Genomic DNA, 21,930 nt, shown 5'->3' with positions numbered 1-21,930 from the left:
ACAAGAAACAGCCCAAAGACTTTTCCATGTTCAAGAAGCCAAAATACACCAAATTCGCTAGTTGTGGCTGGCAGAACACCCAAAAAAAATGCTCAGCATATCACCACTTATGAAAGTTAAAGTGCACAAATCAGGATCCTTTTGTATGTACATATTTAATTCCATGGGTACTTAGTCAACAAGGAAGAAATGCGTTTTTTATATCTAAACCTATTCAGGTATCCCCTCTAGGGGAGCCGGCTGAATCCGTTCTAGTTCCATATTGGTACCTCCAAGAAAGCAACACATTCTACGATGTGTGCTAAGAACAGGCATGCCAAGAATATTGCAGCATATACAATATTATTCAAAAAGTAGCACTTAACTCAATGTGTGCTGTTCAAGTTTAAAAAAAGTTAGAGAAAAATCTCCTCATTACCTGTCTATATTAATTGCAATTCATATATATCCAAGCAAGTTCCAAGATTTTTGGCCAAAACAAGCAAGAAAATGTCGACGACCTTACCAAGCACAAATCTCCAGCTTCTCTCTGCCAAGTTCTGAGAGAACTAAGAGTTGTTTTTAGAATACTCACGCCAAAAAGGTTCTCAGTCTGGAGCGGCAAACACTTGGAAGTTCAATTCCGGGAGACCAGAAATATACTGGGCTGCAGAGGCAGACAATCTCCAAGCGCAGGATACCTCCTTAGTAGATTCCTGTCCTGTCCTCCTCAGTAGATTCCCGTCTCTCATCAAGACCACTCCCTTGGATAGCCGTTTCTCCGATGAGGTCCACATTTCAAGCGCCATTTGAAGAAATAGAAAACTTCTAAGGGGTTCACTGATACACCTGGTCCTTTAAACCAGCAAAGAAGAAATTGGCACGGAAACCGAAATATAAAAACAGTGCATGTATGAACCTCACATGAGGGAGACTGCATCATACGGTACCCTCAGGCCACTGTAGGAGCCAGGCTAAGAAGTACAGAGAACAGGGGCCTTATATATGCATAAGTTACATAGTCAGCATAAAACCAAGGGGCGGTCCTGGCACATACAAACATGCTTATTGACTAATATGGGTATACAAAATTTGATTTGCTTGCTCAACAAATTGGGAGGAGAGACATTTCTCCTCACATCTGCAAGAATAGCCTGACAGGTTTATACTAGGAGCAGGTGCATTCTTCCAGCTAGGCCTTTCTGAGCATGTGCAAAGTTCTGGAAGAGGGAGAAAGCACATGGTGAAAACATGGCTAACTTATATGGCTGCCAAGAATAAAATGGCTTCAGCACATGCTAACAGCCATTCCTCAATCTTTAACATATGCAAAAACTAAAGGTCAGATGTGATTGTACTTTGCCTGTCGTACACAATTTTGTGACATTTTGATTCCAAATGCTACTAGTTTCTTTTTTAATTGTAAATGCAAATTCTGCAGTGTTGCAAATTTCTAGATCTGGGATGCAGAGAAAGACTTGCATTGAGTTTACAACTTTTCAGTTCAAGAATCTTCAACTAAATGTTGCATCACTGTTAGAAATTTGGGTTTCTGGTTGGCCGACATCCAAGCAGGAACCACAATCCTAGTCAGGGTAAGTCAGATACACTCCCTAAATTAACCTGTGGTCACTCTCTAGTAGCTTTGCACAGAGCAGTCAGGCTTAACTTAAGAGGCAATGTGTAAATTATTTGTGCAACACACAAAAATAATCCACACCAGGTTAGAACAATAGAGCTTAATTTAATGAAGAAAACAAGACCAAAACAACAAACCTTCAATAATTAGAACCACATTCATGAATTTTTAAAGAATATCCTGAATTATATTGCTTAGAGTCATAAAGTGCCAACCGGTGCTATCTGGTCACACTGGACCGGGTCAAATCTGAAAAGTCAAGCCAAGCATAAGGGAGCGCGGGTCGGATACAGGAACCATGCAGACATGGCTGGAACAGTACCTTCACGGAGTAAGCACCAATGTTGAGGAACAGCTACGAGGAGAAGTCAGAGGTGATGTGTCAGCATCGATCTGAAGGATTGTAGGTGAAGCATCAGTTTTGAACCGCGCAGTTGGGGGATGCGTCAGCGTCAAACCCTTGATGTTATGTTATGTTATGTTATGTTATGTTACTTTGGTTTATATAGCGCCAACTCACCAACAGGTCTCGAGGCGCTCCAGACCAAAAGAAACACACAATATTCTTACTAGCAGAAAAGAAGAAGTATTATACAAGTTAACCTGTGGATCCAAAAGCCTCCCTAAACAGGATAGTTTTCAACTGTTTTCTAAAGCAAAGAAGGTTAGGCTCTTTGCGTAAGGAAACTGGCAACTTATTCCATAACAGTGGAGTAAGTATGGAAAAAGACCTTCCACCTTTTGTGGCCATTTTAAACCGAGGACAAGTCAGCAGCTGAGCATCCGACGATCTTAAAGATCGTTTCGGGTTGTAAGGCATTAGACGATCCTTGATATAGACAGGAGCCTGCCCATGTATTGCCTTATGTGCAATGCACAGGCTCTTGAATTCTACCCTCTGTTTCACAGGGAGCCAATGATGCTTAAACAATAGAGGGGATGCATGAGATCTTCTCGGAAGTTTGAAGATTAGACGTGCAGCGTCGTTCAGTACAACCTGCAATCTACTAATCAAGTTCTTTGGTAGGCCTAAATAGAGGGCATTGCCATAGTCCAATCTTGATAGTATAGTGGCCGAAACCACCGTCCGAAGCATAGATTCGGATAGAAGAGGGACTAATCTACGCAATTGCCTGATTAGGCCAATGCAGGTTACTACGACAGCAGCAATCTGGGTGGTCATTGACAAGTCCTTGTCAATTTTTATACCCAGACTTTTCACATTTGGCACTGGTGTTGGCGTGGGCCCAAGATCTCTTGGCCAAAACAGATCTCCCCATGGTGAAATGCCAGTTGACACCACCAGAACCTCCGTCTTCTCTGGGTTAATTTTCAGCAGATTGTCACTCATCCAGCTGACTGTATACCTAAGAGCCTCCTGCATATGTAACTGTGCTCCTTTGGAGTTCTCAATGCTAAATAGCAGTTGGGTGTCGTCAGCGTAGTTGAACACCCGACAACCCATCTGTACTAAGGACTCGATAAGGAGTTGCAGGTAAAGGTTAAAAAGTAGCGGTGATAACGCAGAGCCCTGCGGAACCCCACAGTTCACACTGCCCACCTCCGAAATCTCCTCTCCCAGTTGGATCCTCTGCTGCCTCCCTGTCAAAAAGGACCCTAGCCATTTATAGGCTGTGTCATTTATTCCAAACCTCGCCAGTCTGTCCAGGAGCAGATCATGGCTGACAGTGTCGAATGCCGCTGATAGGTCTAAAAGTATCAGGGCACTCGGTTTCCTACTGTCAGCCATGTCCCTGAGCTCATCCAACACCGAGAGCATCACCAACTCGATGAAGGCGAAGTATTGCTGTTTGCCGCACTGTCGGCACTGTGGTTTCCTTGAAGCAGCAATGTGTCGAGTCAAAGAGAATGCGCCGGTTCCAACCGGCACACAGTCAGCACTGTGTGGATTTTACAGAAACAGGCAGAAAAACCACCTCCAAGGGCCCAGGACTGGATTGGCACCACTTTGCAGGGCAGAACCTACAGTTGACAGAGTCCAGAGGTTGTAACAGATTGAAAGGAAGTCTTTGATGTCCCAAAGAGTTCAGAACAGAAGGTAAGCCAGCAAGACCTTGAACTCACTTGGTTCTAGAAATGCTACCTTGCTACCAGGGGTTAGTAAGGTTGCCGAGAGGTTGGTAAACCGTCAGCTATCCAACTTTCTCGAGGAGAATGGCCGGTTGAGGGACTCCCAGACGGGATTCCGACCGGGTCATGGAACTGACACAGCTCTGCTAGCAGTGGTAGAGGAGGCCAGAAGCACTTTGGACGCAGGGGGGTCAGTGGCAGTGATCCTCCTGGACCTTAGTGCGGCCTTCAATACCGTCAATCATGGAGTGCTGATACAACGTCTAGCTGAGTCGGGTGTCACAGGAGTGGCCCTGGAATGGTTGGCCTCTTTTCTGTAGGGGCGTACCTTTGAGGTTTGGGAAGGAAACGCAAAATCTCCTCCCCTCCCACTTCATTGCGGGGTGCCCCAGGGCTCATCCTTGAGCCCCACGTTATTTAACGTGTATATGGCACCCCTGGAGGGTGTGGTGTCTCCGTTTGGCTTTAAGATCATAAGCTATGCGGATGACACCCAGCTAGTGGTGGGTCTGACACAGCTGGAGAAACAGCCCGAGACGCTCCATTCATGCTTGAGAGAGGTGTTTGACTGGATGACCAGGTCATCGCTCAAATTGAACGGCTCAAAAACTGAGCTGATGATCTTGGGCCAGTCAAGTTTTGCCCTCTCGCCGAGCCGCTGGCCCAATTGTATGGGCACCCCGCCTGACCCAAAAAAGGAGATTAAGAGCCTGGGGGTCTGGCTGGAGCCGGATTTGTCCTTTAGGACACACGCCAAGAAGATCGCTGGCGTGTGTTATGGAATGCTCCGGTCGGCCCGTAAGGTTCTCCCCCTGTTACCAGAACTCTCCCGGAAGCTGTTAGTCCAAGGTCTAATCATCTCACGCCTGGACTACAGTAATGCACTCTTTCTCGGAGCCCCGGAGTCAACGTTCAAGATCCTGCAACAAGTGCAGAACGCGGCAGCAAGGCTGCTGCGGAACGTTCCGGCCAGGCAGTCAGCCAGGCCTGCTTTAAAAGCACTACACTGGCTTCCTGTCAGAGAGAGAGTGACCTTCAAGGCTCTCTGCATTGCCCACAAGAGCATACAGGGGAAAGGACCAGCCATTCTGAAGGACATGATTCGGCCCTACAAGCCCACAAGAGCTCTACGCTCTGACAACAAACACCTCCTTCAGATAAAGAGAATTAGGAGAGCCCGTTCAGGTGGCAGGAGTTTTTCCATCCATACAGCGCGCGCCTGGAACTCCCTCCCATTCTCACTACGTTCTGAACCAAATCTTCTTAGGTTCCGGAAACTTCTGAAAACTTACTTATTTCCAGAATAAGTGTAGCTCTTTCTGCTCTGTATTAGCAGCTTGCTCTAGGTCTCTATATGCGCTGGGATGCCCCTGGGTAACCGTGCGCGGTACAAAATTCGTTAATAATAATAATAATAATAATAATAAATGTAGAGATTCAGGTCCAGTCCTTTTCACTATCAAGCAAGGAGGGCAGCAGGCAGCAAGGCAGGTACAGCAGAGCACAAGTGCAGCAAAGTCCTTTCAGGTGCACTGCAGTCCTTCTTGGCAGAGTGTCCTCCAGTCCAGAAGTGTACTGAGTTGGTGGTGTCAGGGGTCCAACATTTAAAGCCAGTTGTGCCTTTGAAGTGGGGAGGCTTCAAAGAGAGTCCTTTGAAATGCAGGTCCCTGCCCCTCCTGTCTTGGCCTCAGGCTCACTACAGGGGTGTATGCAGCTCTTTGTGTGTGGACAGGCACAGCCCATTTCAAGTGCAAGTGGCAGTTCCTCCCTCCCTCCCACCCAGCCCAGAAATACACAGCAGCCTGGTGATGGGCCATCTGGAAGTGAATGTCCCATCAGGCACACCTCAGCTCCCTTTGTGTGTGACTTTCTAGAGGGAATATACAAAGCCCAGCTGTCACTCACCCAGACGTGTATTCAGACTCAGGCACAGTGACAGGATGGTTAAAGTAAGAAAATGCCAACTTTCTATAAGAGTGACATTATCAGACTTACGCTTTAAAATCCAACTTTATCATAAGTTGTGATTTTAAATTGTGAATCCAGAAACAAACCTCCAAATATCTATCTTGTCCCAGTTGGAAATTCCACTTATAAGATATAATGAGGTAATCCCAATGTTAACCAATTGGATAGATGGGCCTTGCAGTAGTGAAAAAATAATTTACTAGTGTTTCGCTACCAGGAAATATAAAACTTAAAAGTACATGTCCAACTTGTTAAATACACTGCACCCTGCCCTTTGGGTTGTCTAGGGTCATATCATAGGGGTGACTTATATGTATTATAAAGGAAGGTTTTGGCTTGGCAAGTGGGTTATCTTGCCAGGTTGACATGGCAATTTAAACTGCTCACACAGGCTTGGCAATGGCAGGCCTGAGACATATTTAAAGGGTGAGTGAATTGGGAGGCACAATCAGTACTGCGGCCCACTAGTAGTATTTAATTTACAGGCCCTGGGAACATTTAGTGCACTTTACAAGGAATGTATAAGTAAATTAAATATGCCAATTGTGAATAAGCTAATGTTACCTTGTTTTAGGGAAAGAGCAACTGCACGTTGCCATGGACAGCAGTTGTAAATTGCAAAGAATCCTAAAGCCAGCAAAAATTAGGTCAGCAAAACATGAGGTCAGAAAGCAAAAAAGTCGGGGTGGGGGCGCTAGAGGGCACACAGCAAGATGGCTGCGCATTAATTCAGCTCTGCCGGCTGATCTGTATTCCGACCAATAATCTGCATAAAGAGGCAGAAAAGTTTGGCAAAAAGGAGACGTATTGACAACTAAGGGGCCCCGGATTAGCGTGTGACAATTGCTGGCTCTGATAAAGCTTTCCCCGGCCGTGATTCTGTTGGCTGGCTGGGCGGCCCTGAATATCAACATGGCAACCAGCGACGGTGTGGGGCGGTCGCTCTTATCTGCAGGTGAGATCTTGCTGGGCTAGGCGTGCCCGCATGTGCGGCGGGTTGGCTGCCTCGCCTGTTGGGTCTGATCGGTGACTGGAGGGGAGCTACGCCTGTCTGACTGCTCCACAGCAGCCAAATCACTGAATAGAGGCCTCTCTGGCCTGCAAGGACCATATTGAAGAGGAAGCGGGCTGGGACAGTGTTGTGGGACCCGCAGCACCGCCGCTGTGTGGGCGAGCGGTGATCTGAAGCCAGACTAAGGATACGCCTTGTAGGCGGTGACTCTCTCCCTGGGTGGTGCCGGCTGCAACGGGGAGGCGGTGTAGTGCATGGAACTGGCTGCCGTGCTGAGGCCTGTGAAACTGGGCCTTCCCCACCGAAAACAGCACTTTCCTGAGGCCTGCAGCTGCAAAGGGACCAAGCGCCCGCCGCAACTGAACTTTGAGCACTGGATGTGCTGAACTAAAGTCTCGGCGGCTGATTGCTATTGCGAGGGTGCTCTAAGGGGGCCATATTATTTGCTGGAATAGAAGTGGTGCACACCATTGCTGTGGAGGCTCTAGTGAGTCTGTCACTTACCTGGGGCGATTGCTTGGTAGGGGCTCAGGGTGGTACCCCATCGCTGTGTCGCTGTGCTTCGCACTGCGGTTGGCTTAGTCTGCTGGATGAGGATTGTGGCAGCATGACAGTACGATGGGTCTGAGCCGGGACTGTGGTGCCATCACATAGAGCCCACCTGTGTTTTTTGCCAAACCAGCGGTGTGGGCACAACTGACTGGACGGTGGTGAGTGGAGTCAGACTGCGCCATACGAGAGGTATTAAACATGGGCAAAGCCGACAAATCGCAACCCCAACTCTCATTTGAGATGTGAAAACCGGGAAGATCACTATCAAAGCACGCTTCGGACTCTGAGGCGGATGCCTCAGCGGAAGTTGCCCCCCCTTCTCTTGAGGACATGCTCATTGCGATGTAGCACAGCCTCCAGTCGATCGATGGCAAGATTGATGCCCTGAATCTATGGATGGATCATATGGCCATGAAGCTGGACAAACAGGGCACCAGCCAGGGGGAGGTTGAGCAGAGGGTCTCAAAAGCGGAGGATGAACTGCATACCGTCCCCAATAAAACCCTAAATATGGAGAAAGTGTTGGCGGTCATACAGGCAAAGAATGAGGATTCGGAAGTGAGATCTAGGAGAAACAACCTTAGAATCACTGGGCTGCCGGAATCGACCAACACTGGTAAATGGAGATCTTTGTGGAGGCAATGCTAAAAGACATATTTGGTGTGGACAATCGAATTCAAATTCAAATTCAAAATAAGCTTTATTCGATTTTAAAATTGTTGAAAATCATAAAAGCATACACATGATCCAATAATACATTTGCATTCTATACATTTCATTATTCCATTTATCTTATAGCTCTGATCAGGTGTCCCTTGATTCAGTAGTTAACTGCTTTTCTAGTCCTCACAACATTCTTTAGGAATCTCACCATTGACCCAATGCAGTAATAATTTTCAAGCATCTGTAAATAAATAAAGGCAGGGCGGCATTGTTTCCATCCGCCCCGCTTTAATAAGGGTATTAGCCATCTTCTCCTCTCTTTGTTATATAATTTACAGAATCAAACTACGTGCATGGTGCTTTGTCCGGATACATCGTCACATGGGCATTTGCATAATACTCTTGACCAGTCGTTTACGGTTGAATATGAAATTAAATGGTGGAAAATCCCAAACCTGAATCTTGTCAAAAGATATCTGTCATATCTGCCCTGTACACACAGCAAATAAGGTTGTATATAAACAGTTGTCAGGGTCAGTTGGTGGCTAATCACCATTTGCTTCTTTGGCTCAGATGCTAATCTGATTTCGTCTAGATGCTGCATAACCACTTTTTTAAAATCTTTACATTTTATATCGTTCATGCAGTCGGGCTTGGAATAGTATTCTGAGTGGCCAATATCCTGCATGAAATCTCCCACGTATTTTAGCCATGGTATTTTACAAGATTTATCCAACCTCATCGAGTCCTGAATAATTTCTCTGTTTAGTCTTGCATTCACGGTGGTCCAAATTCTGTGCCATAACAATAATGGTTGTGCCTTAATCAAATCAGAGATATGTGTGACCCCCATTTCTGAAAGGCAGTTAAAAACAGGGGTACTATTTGGGAGACTTAGCAAAGATCTCAAAAATGTATTTTCAATTCGTTGAATAACACTGCAGTCTTGAAAACCCCAAATACCTGCCCCATAAATTGCAGTACTCACACAACGTGCATGATATATTTTTAGTACTATATCCGGTGGCCTTTTTCCCTAATTTCTTAGAGAAATTAAAAAGTGCTGCAATAGATTTCATGAAAAGCAGGGACCTGGCCTTAACGGCTGGTAACCAAGAGCCAGATTTATCAAAAAGCTCTCCCAGATAGCTAAAGGCGGGGGTAGTCTCCACCTTTCCCTCCCACCCCCGCCTGAAAGGTTCTGGTCTTCTTTCTACTGTAACCACATGACATCACAAAGCTTTTATTTGCATTCAGTTTAAATCCAAGATTGGCCATAAAACTTGTATAAAAACAGAGGGCCCTTTGTAGTCCTATTTGTGTACGGGACATGAGGACGGCATCGTCCGCATACAGGAGGGAAGCAATTGGGCGGAAATTTACTGTTGGTGGGTCCCTGGTGTTTGACACCATCTCCTGTTCTAGTGCGTTGGTGTATAATGAGAACAGGAGAGGTGCCAATACACAGCCCTGCCTTATACCACTCGCGGTGCACTCGCCCTCAGTACCGTATCGGACCTTTGCTGTGGCTCCTGTGTATAGCTGTTTTAAATATTGTATTAAAACGGAGTCAACTTTCATATCTTTTAAAATCCCCCATAGTTTCTCATGGACTACACAATCGAAGGCCGCTGAAAGGTCCTGAAAGGCCAAATAAAAATTACCGCTCTTTACTCTAACATATTTATCGATTAAAATACTTAAATTCAAAATCTGTTCATTAGTGCCCAATCCAACTCTAAAACCATATTGAACTTCACTTAAAATGTTATTATCTTCGGTCCATCCCTGTAATTTTTCTTAAATAATTCTGCCCGAAACTTTCATCAAAGAGTCCAGGAGGGAAATCGGGCGATAGGAGGCGGGATTCTCTCGATCGCCCTTTTTGAAAATAGGTACGATGATAGATTCCGACCATGTTGAAATAAAACCTCTTGTGCAACACGCTTTTAAAACTCTTGTTAAAATCGGGCCCCATACCTCGAGATTGGATTTAAATAAATCGATGGGGATCCCATCAGGACCGGCGGCCTTGCCACTCTTGCTTGCATTTACTGCCATAATTACATCTTCAATTGCGATATCAAGTTTAACGGGAGAAAAGGGCTTTTAGATAGTCTCTGTTTCCAGTCTCTCAAGGATGGGCTCATATGAATTATGACTTGAGTAGACAGTAGAGAAAAAGTTAATCCATGTCTGTTCTTCAATTGCCAGCTCAATTGTAGGTTCGTCTATTTTGTTGGCAAGGAAAGGTGCATTTACGGTGGCCCAAAATTTCATGGTATCTTTAGACTCTGCAGCCTCAATCAGGTCTTCCCAGGCTCTATTCTTTAGTTCTATCAACCAATTTTTTTGGGCTGCCTTATATCGTTTCCTGCATTCCCTAATGATGACCATATCTCTAGCTTCGCAGTGCAATGCCTTTTTCAATCTGCTATAACTATTAGAGCAATTTCTATCCAACCATACTTTTTTACCATTTTGGGAACGCTTGGTTTCTTTGAAGAGGGTAGTTTTAATCACCTCAGTAATGTCTTGAAAAGCTAATAAAATGTTGTCATGTGTCGAGCTATCACTTAGACATTTTAAAATGGGGTCAAGAGCTTTAGCTATAATTACGTTACCCAGTTCTGAGCAATCCCGATTTTCCCAACGGATGGTATATCTATTTTTTTTCCCAAGCGTTATATCTCGGACCCATGCTATCTTATTGGCAATTTTGCTACAATTCCTGCTTGGAATGGTTATACTCACACTGATAACCCGGTGGTCACTCATTACATTTTGATGGGTGGAAAAAGCCTTCACAAGTCTCGGGTACCGATTTGGAATGATGATATAATCTATGAGTGATTGCGTACCTCTACCAAGGAAGGAATTTTCAAACTTTACAGTAGGGGAACTCAGGGGATTAGAAAAACCCAGGTCATGTTTAAACATGGCCTCGTTAAACTGGTCACCCTTGGCGGTGTGTTGAAAATGAAATGAAGGATCGGCATCATATAAGGTTAACCCGCACTTTCCGTCACCTGCCCGTGAGCACAGGTAGGTGTTAAAATCCCCCCCCCCAAATGGTTATTGTCTCAACGTTAAGATTTGGAGAGGACTTGGCCATATCTCTACTTAGTTTTCCTAAGATTGATCCTAAGAGTTCTGGTTCGATATTATTATAAACGTTTACAAGAAACAAGGCATTGTTAATATCCGTCTGGACTAACACTGTTTGATAGAATATTTCTGAATTTACCATCGCACACTTTTGTGTGGCCAGTCGGTTCAGAATATATATACATAATCCACCTTTTGGCCTACCACTAGGGGAATGTATCGCAGGTGTATGAAAAGTTTTAAACCCATTTAAGTGGATGGTTTCAGTTGACCAGGTCTCTTGAAGACACAGAACATCAAATTTATCAATGTAGGTTAACCAAGCCTGATCCCCCGACTTGTTTTTTAGGCCCGCCACGTTCCAAAACAGAATTCTGAGTACACCTTCCGGGTTATCTTTAAGGGGCTGAGCACCACTACTGTGGCTTAAGTTGTTTTCTACATCCACCTCGTTAACTCTTGGCTGTACTATCTTATTAGCCGTGTTCTCATGGGGAGACCGTGGGACGCTGCTAATAGCTAGATTGTGTTCAACTGCGTCCGCTTTATCTCCTACCTGTGTGATCTTGTTACCCTCAATATCAGGTTGTACTATGGGCCCAGGTTTATCGCCATCCCTTATGGTTTGATATCAGTCAATCCCGTCCAAAGAGCTAAGGGGGCCAAATCTATTTGACGTGGGAACTGAATAATCTGTTTCCCACTGTCTCCAACCTGTCCTATCTAAGTTAGCCAGGATTTTAGGGTTTTGGGGTGGATAAAAATACCCCAGGGGGTATACTTGAATGCTGGTATCAGATAAGTTTGCTTTGTATATTCTGCTTAGTACTTCTCTAGCTAGGGACGGTACTCCTAGGGACAATACTATGCAATCACCTTTATGGGCTTTATCACGTTTACCCTCCTAGGCCACCCTCCTCACCATTTTAAAGTCTTTAAAGAGGGCGTTTGTTAGGCCTGTCCTACTGCCCTGGCAATTAATTGTTTTATTCCTCAGAGCAGGCCAGGTTTCTTCGATATGAGATGATAATTTAGGGACATTTGCTAAGATGATAGTGTAAGGTGTTGCCGCAGGGGGGAGATTGAGTGTTTGGGCATTATCAGGCATCCCACCAACGCTGTTTGCCTGCCTGTAGCTATTAGTACCATCCCCAGGCTCGGCCCCTGTAGTCTGGCCCTCCCATCCTAGTGTCTTAGAGGTGGGTCCCTCTTCCCTCAGTGTATATTTATTCCCCCAGGGGGTATATGCAGTGACTTGTTGTTCACAATGAACATTGTGTCTTTCGAATTTTCCTTTTTTCTGGGGAAATCGTGATAGTATTACTCATCTCAGGTTGCACGCTATTCCCCAAAGATTTCTTATTTTGCACATCCCTATCTGTTTTGTTTGTCTGGAGATCTCGGAGGAGTTTTCCTACATTGGCTTCGATTTTGTCCAGCCTACAGGTTAAAGAATTGATTGATAATAGCATAGACACTTCAAGATGTTTTATTGCTTGTAGCACTTCTGCTGTCTCGCAAGGGAATGTGGTAGCTGTTTTTCTCCCCATTTAGGTACCCGTATCCCTCGGTGTTTTATTCCTACCCCCCTGTGTTTTTACATGCAGCTTTTTTGTCGGGGCTTATTAAATCTAGGAATGGTAGATGGTACTGGGTGTATCAAGACTAAGGGGGTCATTAGGATGTCGGGCGGATTGCCCCCGCCAGGCTGGCGGTAGCCACCGCCAGCCTGGCGGGGGCAATCCACCCGACATCCTTCCCTGAATTCCCCCCCGCCATATTACAATGGCGGGGGGACCGCAGTGGAGAGAAACACCGCCGGCAAGTTTTCCGCCCCGGTCGCCTTGCGACCGGGGCGGAAAATGTTTAATATGGTGACGGTGTCTATTAGACATAGCCAGCCATATTACAATGGGCTTTGGCAGATGCCTTCGCTGCCACGGAAAGGCATGCGGTCTTCACTCTGGGGGCCCCTTGCGGGCCCCCAGAGTGAAAGAGGGGTGGGAATTCCACATGGGGGGTACCTGTGGTACCCTCCTTCATTTGCATGAACAAAGCGGCAGGCACTGTGCGGTGCCTGCCGCTTTGTCTATGCAAATGCTGAAAAACATTTCTAGGATTCTGGCAGGCGGTGCAGAGAGCACCGCCCGCCACAATGCTAGAAATGTAGGATGCGCCTGCCACAGTGGCGGGCACATCCTAATGCCACCCCCGAGACCCCCGCCCTTATGGCGGGCGGTCCCAAACCCTTTGTCCGCCCGTCATCCTAATGACCCCCTAAGTTTCCAGATTTATTGGACGTTGCCACTCCTTTGGGCGGATTGCAACCAGTTTTCCTTGGGGGTGGCTCTATTGCTTCGACCACATCAGCTGAAAGATCTTCATCAATTATCTGAACACACCCATTGTTAATTTTAGCGCGGCTATCTTTGACCAGTATATCTATACTCTCTGTCGGGCTGGTTTCATACATCGCTTTAATAGCCACAGCCTGATGTTGTGGGGGCGAAGTTGCATAGTCATTAGTTATTTTTTCTTCCACTGAAATAATCTGCCTCTCAATGTCGCCGACAGCCCCAGTTAGATAGTCCAATGAGGACATGTTAACTTTCCTATGTTTACTCGGGGCTTTCAGATTGTGACTTGCAGCTTGCTTTCTTTTCCCCATTATTATGTTGTTACTCCTACAAGCACAATTCAGCACTTTGTCGGCCCCTCGATCCTGTTAACACAATGTTCTATCACATAATAAATAGTTAAAAATGCACAAAAACCTAGATCTCCCACAAGGACCCTTGCTTATCGGGGGTGATTTCTACATGACAATGAATGACGCCCAAGATCGACACCCCCAGCGCACATCGCACAAGCCGAGCTCAGATCTATCTAACTTCACACAGACAATGGGGCTTGAAGACCTGTGGCGCTCGTCCCACCCGACTACCTCAAACTTCACACACTACTCAAACGCCCACAACAGTAGCTCTCGTATAGATTATCTGTTCACTCCTACCACCGATCTGGAGTTTTTTCGCCACCCCGAAGGGCTCCCTAGGGGAATCTTTGACCACTCCCCCCTTACTGTGGAATTCACACATTACCGCCAGAGATCTCGTGGCCCCATAATCATAACACCCTGGCTCCTAAAAATCCCTGACATAAAAGACTGCCTGTTGGAACATACAGAATACTACTTCGCGGAAAATGTGGGCTCCGTGAAATCGACCATAACTATATGGGAGGCGTACAAGGCAGTAATTAAGGGTAAGGCGTTAGCTCTCAAAACAGGCTACATCCATAAACAGAGTGAACATCTAATTCAGGTTGAAATAGACCTGACCCACCTGGAATCCCTCCACAATGCAAACCCCACAGACGAAACGGCGACTCGCCTCCGCACGAAACAACTAGAATACAAAGCATTGGCTCTTGAGAAAGCATAAGCCAAGCTCTTGAAGACCCGCCATCGTGTTTATGAATTGGGGGACAGGGCAGGTAAACTGCTGGCATGGCTCAAAAAACGAGAGCAGGGATCTCGATGGATCCCAGAGATGACCGTACCAGACCACTCTACTGTCACGGACCCGGGTGAAATAGCAGAGGCCTTTGCCACCCACCTAGAAGGTGTCTACACAGCCAGAGCACATTACAGCGCTGAAGAATCTAAACTACTCCTGGCCGAGATGAGACTTCCCACTCTTTCCGAATCTGAAGTGCAGGAATTGGAGGCAGACCTCCCAGCAGAGAAGGTTGGCAATGCAGCTTTTTTGTCGGGGCTTATTAAATCTAGGAATGGTAGATGGTACTGGGTGTATCAAGACTAAGGGGGTCATTAGGATGTCGGGCGGATTGCCCCCGCCAGGCTGGCGGTAGCCACCGCCAGCCTGGCGGGGGCAATCCACCCGACATCCTTCCCTGAATTCCCCCCCGCCATATTACAATGGCGGGGGGACCGCAGTGGAGAGAAACACCGCCGGCAAGTTTTCCGCCCCGGTCGCCTTGCGACCGGGGCGGAAAATGTTTAATATGGTGACGGTGTCTATTAGACATAGCCAGCCATATTACAATGGGCTTTGGCAGATGCCTTCGCTGCCACGGAAAGGCATGCGGTCTTCACTCTGGGGGCCCCTTGCGGGCCCCCAGAGTGAAAGAGGGGTGGGAATTCCACATGGGGGGTACCTGTGGTACCCTCCTTCATTTGCATGAACAAAGCGGCAGGCACTGTGCGGTGCCTGCCGCTTTGTCTATGCAAATGCTGAAAAACATTTCTAGGATTCTGGCAGGCGGTGCAGAGAGCACCGCCCGCCACAATGCTAGAAATGTAGGATGCGCCTGCCACAGTGGCGGGCACATCCTAATGCCACCCCCGGGACCCCCGCCCTTATGGCGGGCGGTCCCAAACCCTTTGTCCGCCCGTCATCCTAATGACCCCCTAAGTTTCCAGATTTATTGGACGTTGCCACTCCTTTGGGCGGATTGCAACCAGTTTTCCTTGGGGGTGGCTCTATTGCTTCGACCACATCAGCTGAAAGATCTTCATCAATTATCTGAACACACCCATTGTTAATTTTAGCGCGGCTATCTTTGACCAGTATATCTATACTCTCTGTCGGGCTGGTTTCATACATCGCTTTAATAGCCACAGCCTGATGTTGTGGGGGCGAAGTTGCATAGTCATTAGTTATTTTTTCTTCCACTGAAATAATCTGCCTCTCAATGTCGCCGACAGCCCCAGTTAGATAGTCCAATGAGGACATGTTAACTTTCCTATGTTTACTCGGGGCTTTCAGATTGTGACTTGCAGCTTGCTTTCTTTTCCCCATTATTATGTTGTTACTCCTACAAGCACAATTCAGCACTTTGTCGGCCCCTCGATCCTGTTAACACAATGTTCTATCACATAATAAATAGTTAAAAATGCACAAAAACCTAGATCTCCCACAAGGACCCTTGCTTATCGGGGGTGATTTCTACATGACAATGAATGACGCCCAAGATCGACACCCCCAGCGCACATCGCACAAGCCGAGCTCAGATCTATCTAACTTCACACAGACAATGGGGCTTGAAGACCTGTGGCGCTCGTCCCACCCGACTACCTCAAACTTCACACACTACTCAAACGCCCACAACAGTAGCTCTCGTATAGATTATCTGTTCACTCCTACCACCGATCTGGAGTTTTTTCGCCACCCCGAAGGGCTCCCTAGGGGAATCTTTGACCACTCCCCCCTTACTGTGGAATTCACACATTACCGCCAGAGATCTCGTGGCCCCATAATCATAACACCCTGGCTCCTAAAAATCCCTGACATAAAAGACTGCCTGTTGGAACATACAGAATACTACTTCGCGGAAAATGTGGGCTCCGTGAAATCGACCATAACTATATGGGAGGCGTACAAGGCAGTAATTAAGGGTAAGGCGTTAGCTCTCAAAACAGGCTACATCCATAAACAGAGTGAACATCTAATTCAGGTTGAAATAGACCTGACCCACCTGGAATCCCTCCACAATGCAAACCCCACAGACGAAACGGCGACTCGCCTCCGCACGAAACAACTAGAATACAAAGCATTGGCTCTTGAGAAAGCATAAGCCAAGCTCTTGAAGACCCGCCATCGTGTTTATGAATTGGGGGACAGGGCAGGTAAACTGCTGGCATGGCTCAAAAAACGAGAGCAGGGATCTCGATGGATCCCAGAGATGACCGTACCAGACCACTCTACTGTCACGGACCCGGGTGAAATAGCAGAGGCCTTTGCCACCCACCTAGAAGGTGTCTACACAGCCAGAGCACATTACAGCGCTGAAGAATCTAAACTACTCCTGGCCGAGATGAGACTTCCCACTCTTTCCGAATCTGAAGTGCAGGAATTGGAGGCAGACCTCCCAGCAGAGAAGGTTGGCAATGCCTTGTTCGCCGTGCAATCAGGTAAAGCCATGGGCCCCAACGGTGTCCCTATCGAGTTTCTAAAGGGCATGGCAGGTGAGATCCCCCCACACCTTAAAGCAATGTTTGAGGAGAGCCGAGATGTAGGATGGCTCCCGCTGGACCAACGGTTGGCATCAATAGTGGTCGTTCGTAAACCTAACAAACCGGCTAATGATTGCAGTTCCTACCGACCAATTTCTCTTATCAACTCCGAGGTGAAAGTCCTAGCGAAACTCCTCGCTACCCGACTTATGACAGTCCTCCCCGCCCTGATACATGAGGATCAGTCGGGCTTCTTGCCAGGCCGTAATACGGCGCTTAACCTCCGACGGGTTCATAACGTAATGAGCAGGATACCGCATCTTCAAGAGGACGCAGCTATCCTCTCCCTTGACGCTACACTTGCCTTTGATTCTATAGAATGGTCATACCTTTTCGAGGTCCTACTCCGCTATGGTTTCGGTCCCAAATTCATTCAGTGGATCCGACTCCTGCACACTGATCTCTGGGGTCAAGTTTATGTTAAAGGATATACATCCAGGCGATTTCCCTTGCATAGAGGTACAAGACAGGGATGCCCTCTGTCCCCTTTGTTGTTCGCACTTACCCTTGAACCTCTGGCTCATTGGATCAGAACTGACATTTCCATCCGCGGCCTCCGATGGAATGCCGATACGGTTGACAAGATCTCGTTATACGCAGACGACATCCTCGTCTACGTCTCCTACCCCAAATCCTCTCCTAACAGTCTGCTACACGTCATCACTGACTTTGGCAAATACTCGGGCTTCCCCATCAATTGATCCAAATCAATACTGTACGTACTACACGGCCCACCCCCTCCCCCTCCCACGAAGCTACTCAATTAAAATCGCCCTGGACGGTTTCAAATATCTCGGAATCTTTATCACTCCAGACCCAAAAATATTTTACGACCGCAATCTAAAAGGCCCACTTCAAAGACTCCATAGCGACATCTCCCATTAGAGATCACTTCCTCTCTCTCTCTCCCAGGCAGAGCGGCCCTATTTAAAATGCTCGCACTCCCTCGATTTTTGTATGCCCTGCAAAATTGTCCATTTCCCATAGCCGACTCCTATTTCGGCACACTCGAAGGAGACCTCTGCCTCCTCTTATGGGACGGCGGTTCTCCCCGCATTGCTCTCCTTTCACTTACACAGGGGTGGTACGATGGAGGTATTGCCCTACCAAATGTTCGACTTTACTATTGGGCTACTGAATTGATCGCCACTAACTCATGGATTTATGGTTCACCCACGAACCCTGCTTTTCACCTAGAGAAGTAGCAAGCAGGCCGCGGGGGATATCTTGAGGCTCTGTATGGCAAACACTCTTGCGCCCGATATATAGGCCCGATGTCCCACACAATAACAATCTGGCACCGTGCGAACAAGCAACTCGGTGGGCTAACACCCTCACATTATCCACCCCACTCTGGACTTCACATAAGCTGGGCTCCCTCTGTCACTATCGGGGCTTCGATAAGTGGGACACAATTGGCATCTCCACCATAGGTGACATGCTTCACAAGGGCAGATTACTGACATTCGAAGAGCTCCAGAAGACACATGACTTAGCCCAATCTGAGGCCTTCCGCTACCTCCAAATCAAATATGCCATACTCATCAACGTCCCTGACCTCTCTTCTCTTCCACAATCCTTGCCCCTCAAGGACAAACTCCTGTCAGAACCCCTCCAGGCCAAAGCGATATCCTACACCTACTGTAAATTATGTAATAACATGCCAAACACCTTCCACCTTTTGCGAGGTAAATGGCAGACCGACGTCGGAATCTTGGATGAGGCTGAGTGGCAGGCGGCATTGATGTCACCGCGCGAATCAGCTATCAATCACAGATTTAGACTTATACAATTAAAGATATTGAATAGAACATACATGTCCGCTCCCCTTCTGGCCAGAATCGGTAGACGCCCAACTGACCTTTGTCTCCGTAACTGCGGTCAGATTGGTACCTTCTACCACATTCTTTGGGAGTGCCCGGTGATTCAAGACCTTTGGGAGCGCGCCACTCAGAAAATGACCGATGCTCTAGGAAAGCCCGTCCCTCTGACTCCTAAATGCGAACTCCTCAATGTATGGGACCCCAATGATGTAACTGCGATGGAACAGCAGTGGGCGGCTCGGGTTTTCTCTTATTGAAACGTGAAATAGCTATGCAATGGGGCTCGCCATCCAACCCGCTCTTGATTAGGTGGGTTGCCGCTATGGATGTGTGTATGTTGTCCGAGAAAAACGGTCTACAAGATCAGGGGGTGTCTTGGTGTTTGGGATAAGAAATGGGGTCATTGGAATGTTTATAGAGGTGAACTGTGTACTTCCCCTTCAACTGACATGGCAATGGCTAGACCCGGTCCACCATTGTAATCGTGTCTGTGGTGCATTGCTGAAAAAGTGCGTATTCTATGTCAAGACTGTAACTCATGACTGTTTGCTAAACACTACCTCTGCTTTTGTTCAATAAAATATTTTAAACAAAAAAAAATGCACAAAAACCTGAAGGTATGGAAGCCCTAATAACCACTGGTTAAAAAAAAAATGTAAATGATATCAAAAAGTCCAAGAATAAACTAATCGTGTGCAAAGAGCAAAGTACAAATTACGAAGTCCAAGTTTGTTTTAGCAGCCTTTAGTCTCTTTATGTGCAAAGATATGCTTGCATAAAGTGCTTGATGCAATGTCATATAAAACGTGTGCAGAAGGACGAGGTACAAATTACGAAGTCCAAATAGGATTAGCAGCCTTTGGTCTCTTATGTGCAAAACTGTGCTCGTATTAGGTGCTTGGTGCAATGACATGTAGAACACTGGTCCACAAGGCTCAGAGGGAGTCCACCGAATATGACAAAATGACAGTACCTTACTTCTTGGTGTGATGGTTGTCTCTTGGCTGGAAACCCAGCCTCTTCCGGCCTTTGACGGGCAGCGCCCGCGCGCATCCCGCGCTGCTGGACGCGCCAAGTGGATTTAAGCGCTTCCGCCGCTTGGAGATGACGAGGATGGTGCGCACCGCGCGAGGGAGCCTGGGAGATGTAGTGTCAGAGCCCAAGGCAACCCCTCGCGCTGGCCGGCAAGAACAGCAGGAATCACGGGCACCGGCCCCCCTCCGCGCTCCAAGCGCGATGACAGCACAAGCCTGCTCCCTACAGTGATCCTGGGCAAAGTTCATTTCCAAAGAGGTCCCGCGCCGCGGGAGGCACCAAGTGGATTTAAGTGCCTCCGCCGCTTGGAGAAGACGAGGATGGTGCGCGCGAGGGAGCCTGGGAGATGTAGTGTCAGAGCCCAAGGCAACCCCTCGCGCTGGCCGGCAAGAACAGCAGGAATCACGGGCACCGGCCCCCCTCGGTGCTCCAAGCGCGATGACAGCACAAGCCTGCTCCCAACAGTGACCCTGGGCAAAGTTCATTTCCAAAGAGGTCCCGGGCAAAGTTAATTTCCAAAGAGGACAATCTATCTCCCATGCTAATAGTGGAGCATGCAGACCACTCACTGGCGGCCCATCCAAACCCTAGATCACCACCACCCCTCATCATAGCTCATCTATTAAACTATAGGGATCGGGTTACAATACTTCATATGGCCAGAGAAAAAGGCTCCTTCAGCTACAAAGGAAATGCATTGGTGTTTTTTTCCAGATTTCACTACTGCTGTAGAGGGCCAGGTGGGTGTTTGTGCCAGTCAAAAAGCTGCTGATGGTGGAAGAGATCCCTATGCAATGCTTTACCTTGCTCGCCTAAGGATTGGCCCCGATGGGGCCTCCAAGATTTTCAGCAATCCAAAAGCTGCAATGGATCACGCAAAAAGCTTGAAAAAGCGATGACGTGAAGCCCCTAATGATCCTAATGATGTGGAACAATAAGTCTTGGCCTTTGTTTTGTACACAAATAGGGAGAAGTGGTGACCTTTGGTTGCTGCCTAGATGCTTAGTGGGCTCATGAGTGGAGGATGTCCTACCAAACTTTGATTAATGTGGATATGATGTTTGTCTCGGGGTGCCTGCGCTGTGGGCCCAACCTTCGCTGTCCATATTAGTTCGGATAAAGGGTGATTTAACTTTGGGCCAACTGGTATGGACCTCTGACTTTGATAACATGCCGCCACGATGGGACAGATCTGCCACTATATGGAGGCTGAATGCACTCTAGCATTCCCCGATGGGTGCACCCTATTTGGTTCCTTTGATGCTATGTTTATGGGGGGGTTTGTTATTTTCTAAGTTGGATGGCTTTAGCAATTTGGGGGTGCTGAAGTGGGTTTGCAAATGTGGGGGGAAATGGTAGAAATGGTGCAGTGATTGCAGTCCCTCTGTTACTATGATGTCTCTATATGGGTAATAAGGGAGATTTATATTGTTAGAAAGGTCTCCTCCTTGTCTGTGTAGTACTGTGAAGTTCTTTACATGGAATGGACATGGACTTAACAACCCAAAAAAGATTTGCAGTGTTTTAGCTTATTTAGACAGGCAGGATGTGCAGGTCGCATTTCTCCAGGAAACGCAACTAAGTATACCACAAAAAATGTGGGTGCTAGGTGGTCAGCAATGCGGGTAGAGGCATCGTATTCCTCTTACTCTAGAGGCATGATGATATTAATCAAGAGAGGCACACCGTTTACCCTGAGTAGATCTGACGTGGATGAACAGGGCAGGGTAGCTATAGCTCTGGGCAAACTGGGAGGTACAACTGTATTACTGGTGAATGTACATGGGCCCAACATTGATAACCCTGCTTTTTTTTCAATGATGTGTGGGGGTGTATCTCCTCATGTCCCCCCGCCGTTGTGTTCTGGGGAGGTGATTTTAATGTATGCATTGATGCCAGCTTGGACTGCTCACAGGATGCAGCAGGGCATGGCAAGCTGGTGGCACAAGTGTTGTCCGAATGAATGGAGGCTGAGGGTCTTAGAGATATATTGAGACTCCGGAACCTGGCTGCCAGGGAGAGT

At 47.3% G+C, this 21,930-nt stretch overlaps 1 long non-coding RNA gene across 1 annotated transcript in view; it reads right to left on the bottom strand.

The window, feature by feature from the left end:
- LOC144772435 (uncharacterized) overlaps positions 1 to 19,939 on the bottom strand; it is a 29,658-nt gene extending 9,719 nt beyond the window's left edge. Inside the window, exon 1 of the long non-coding RNA XR_013599743.1 lies at positions 19,846 to 19,939. This is a non-coding gene — a long non-coding RNA (uncharacterized LOC144772435). The remainder of the gene's footprint in view (positions 1 to 19,845) is intronic.
- Between the last annotated feature and the right edge of the window lie 1,991 nt (positions 19,940 to 21,930).

This window comes from Lissotriton helveticus, chromosome 1_1 (genome assembly GCF_964261635.1).
Source record: "Lissotriton helveticus chromosome 1_1, aLisHel1.1, whole genome shotgun sequence".
In the NCBI taxonomy this organism is placed as follows: domain Eukaryota; kingdom Metazoa; phylum Chordata; class Amphibia; order Caudata; family Salamandridae; genus Lissotriton; species Lissotriton helveticus.
Note: the sequence above shows the minus strand (reverse complement) of the source record. Positions and strands in the feature narration are given on the sequence as shown.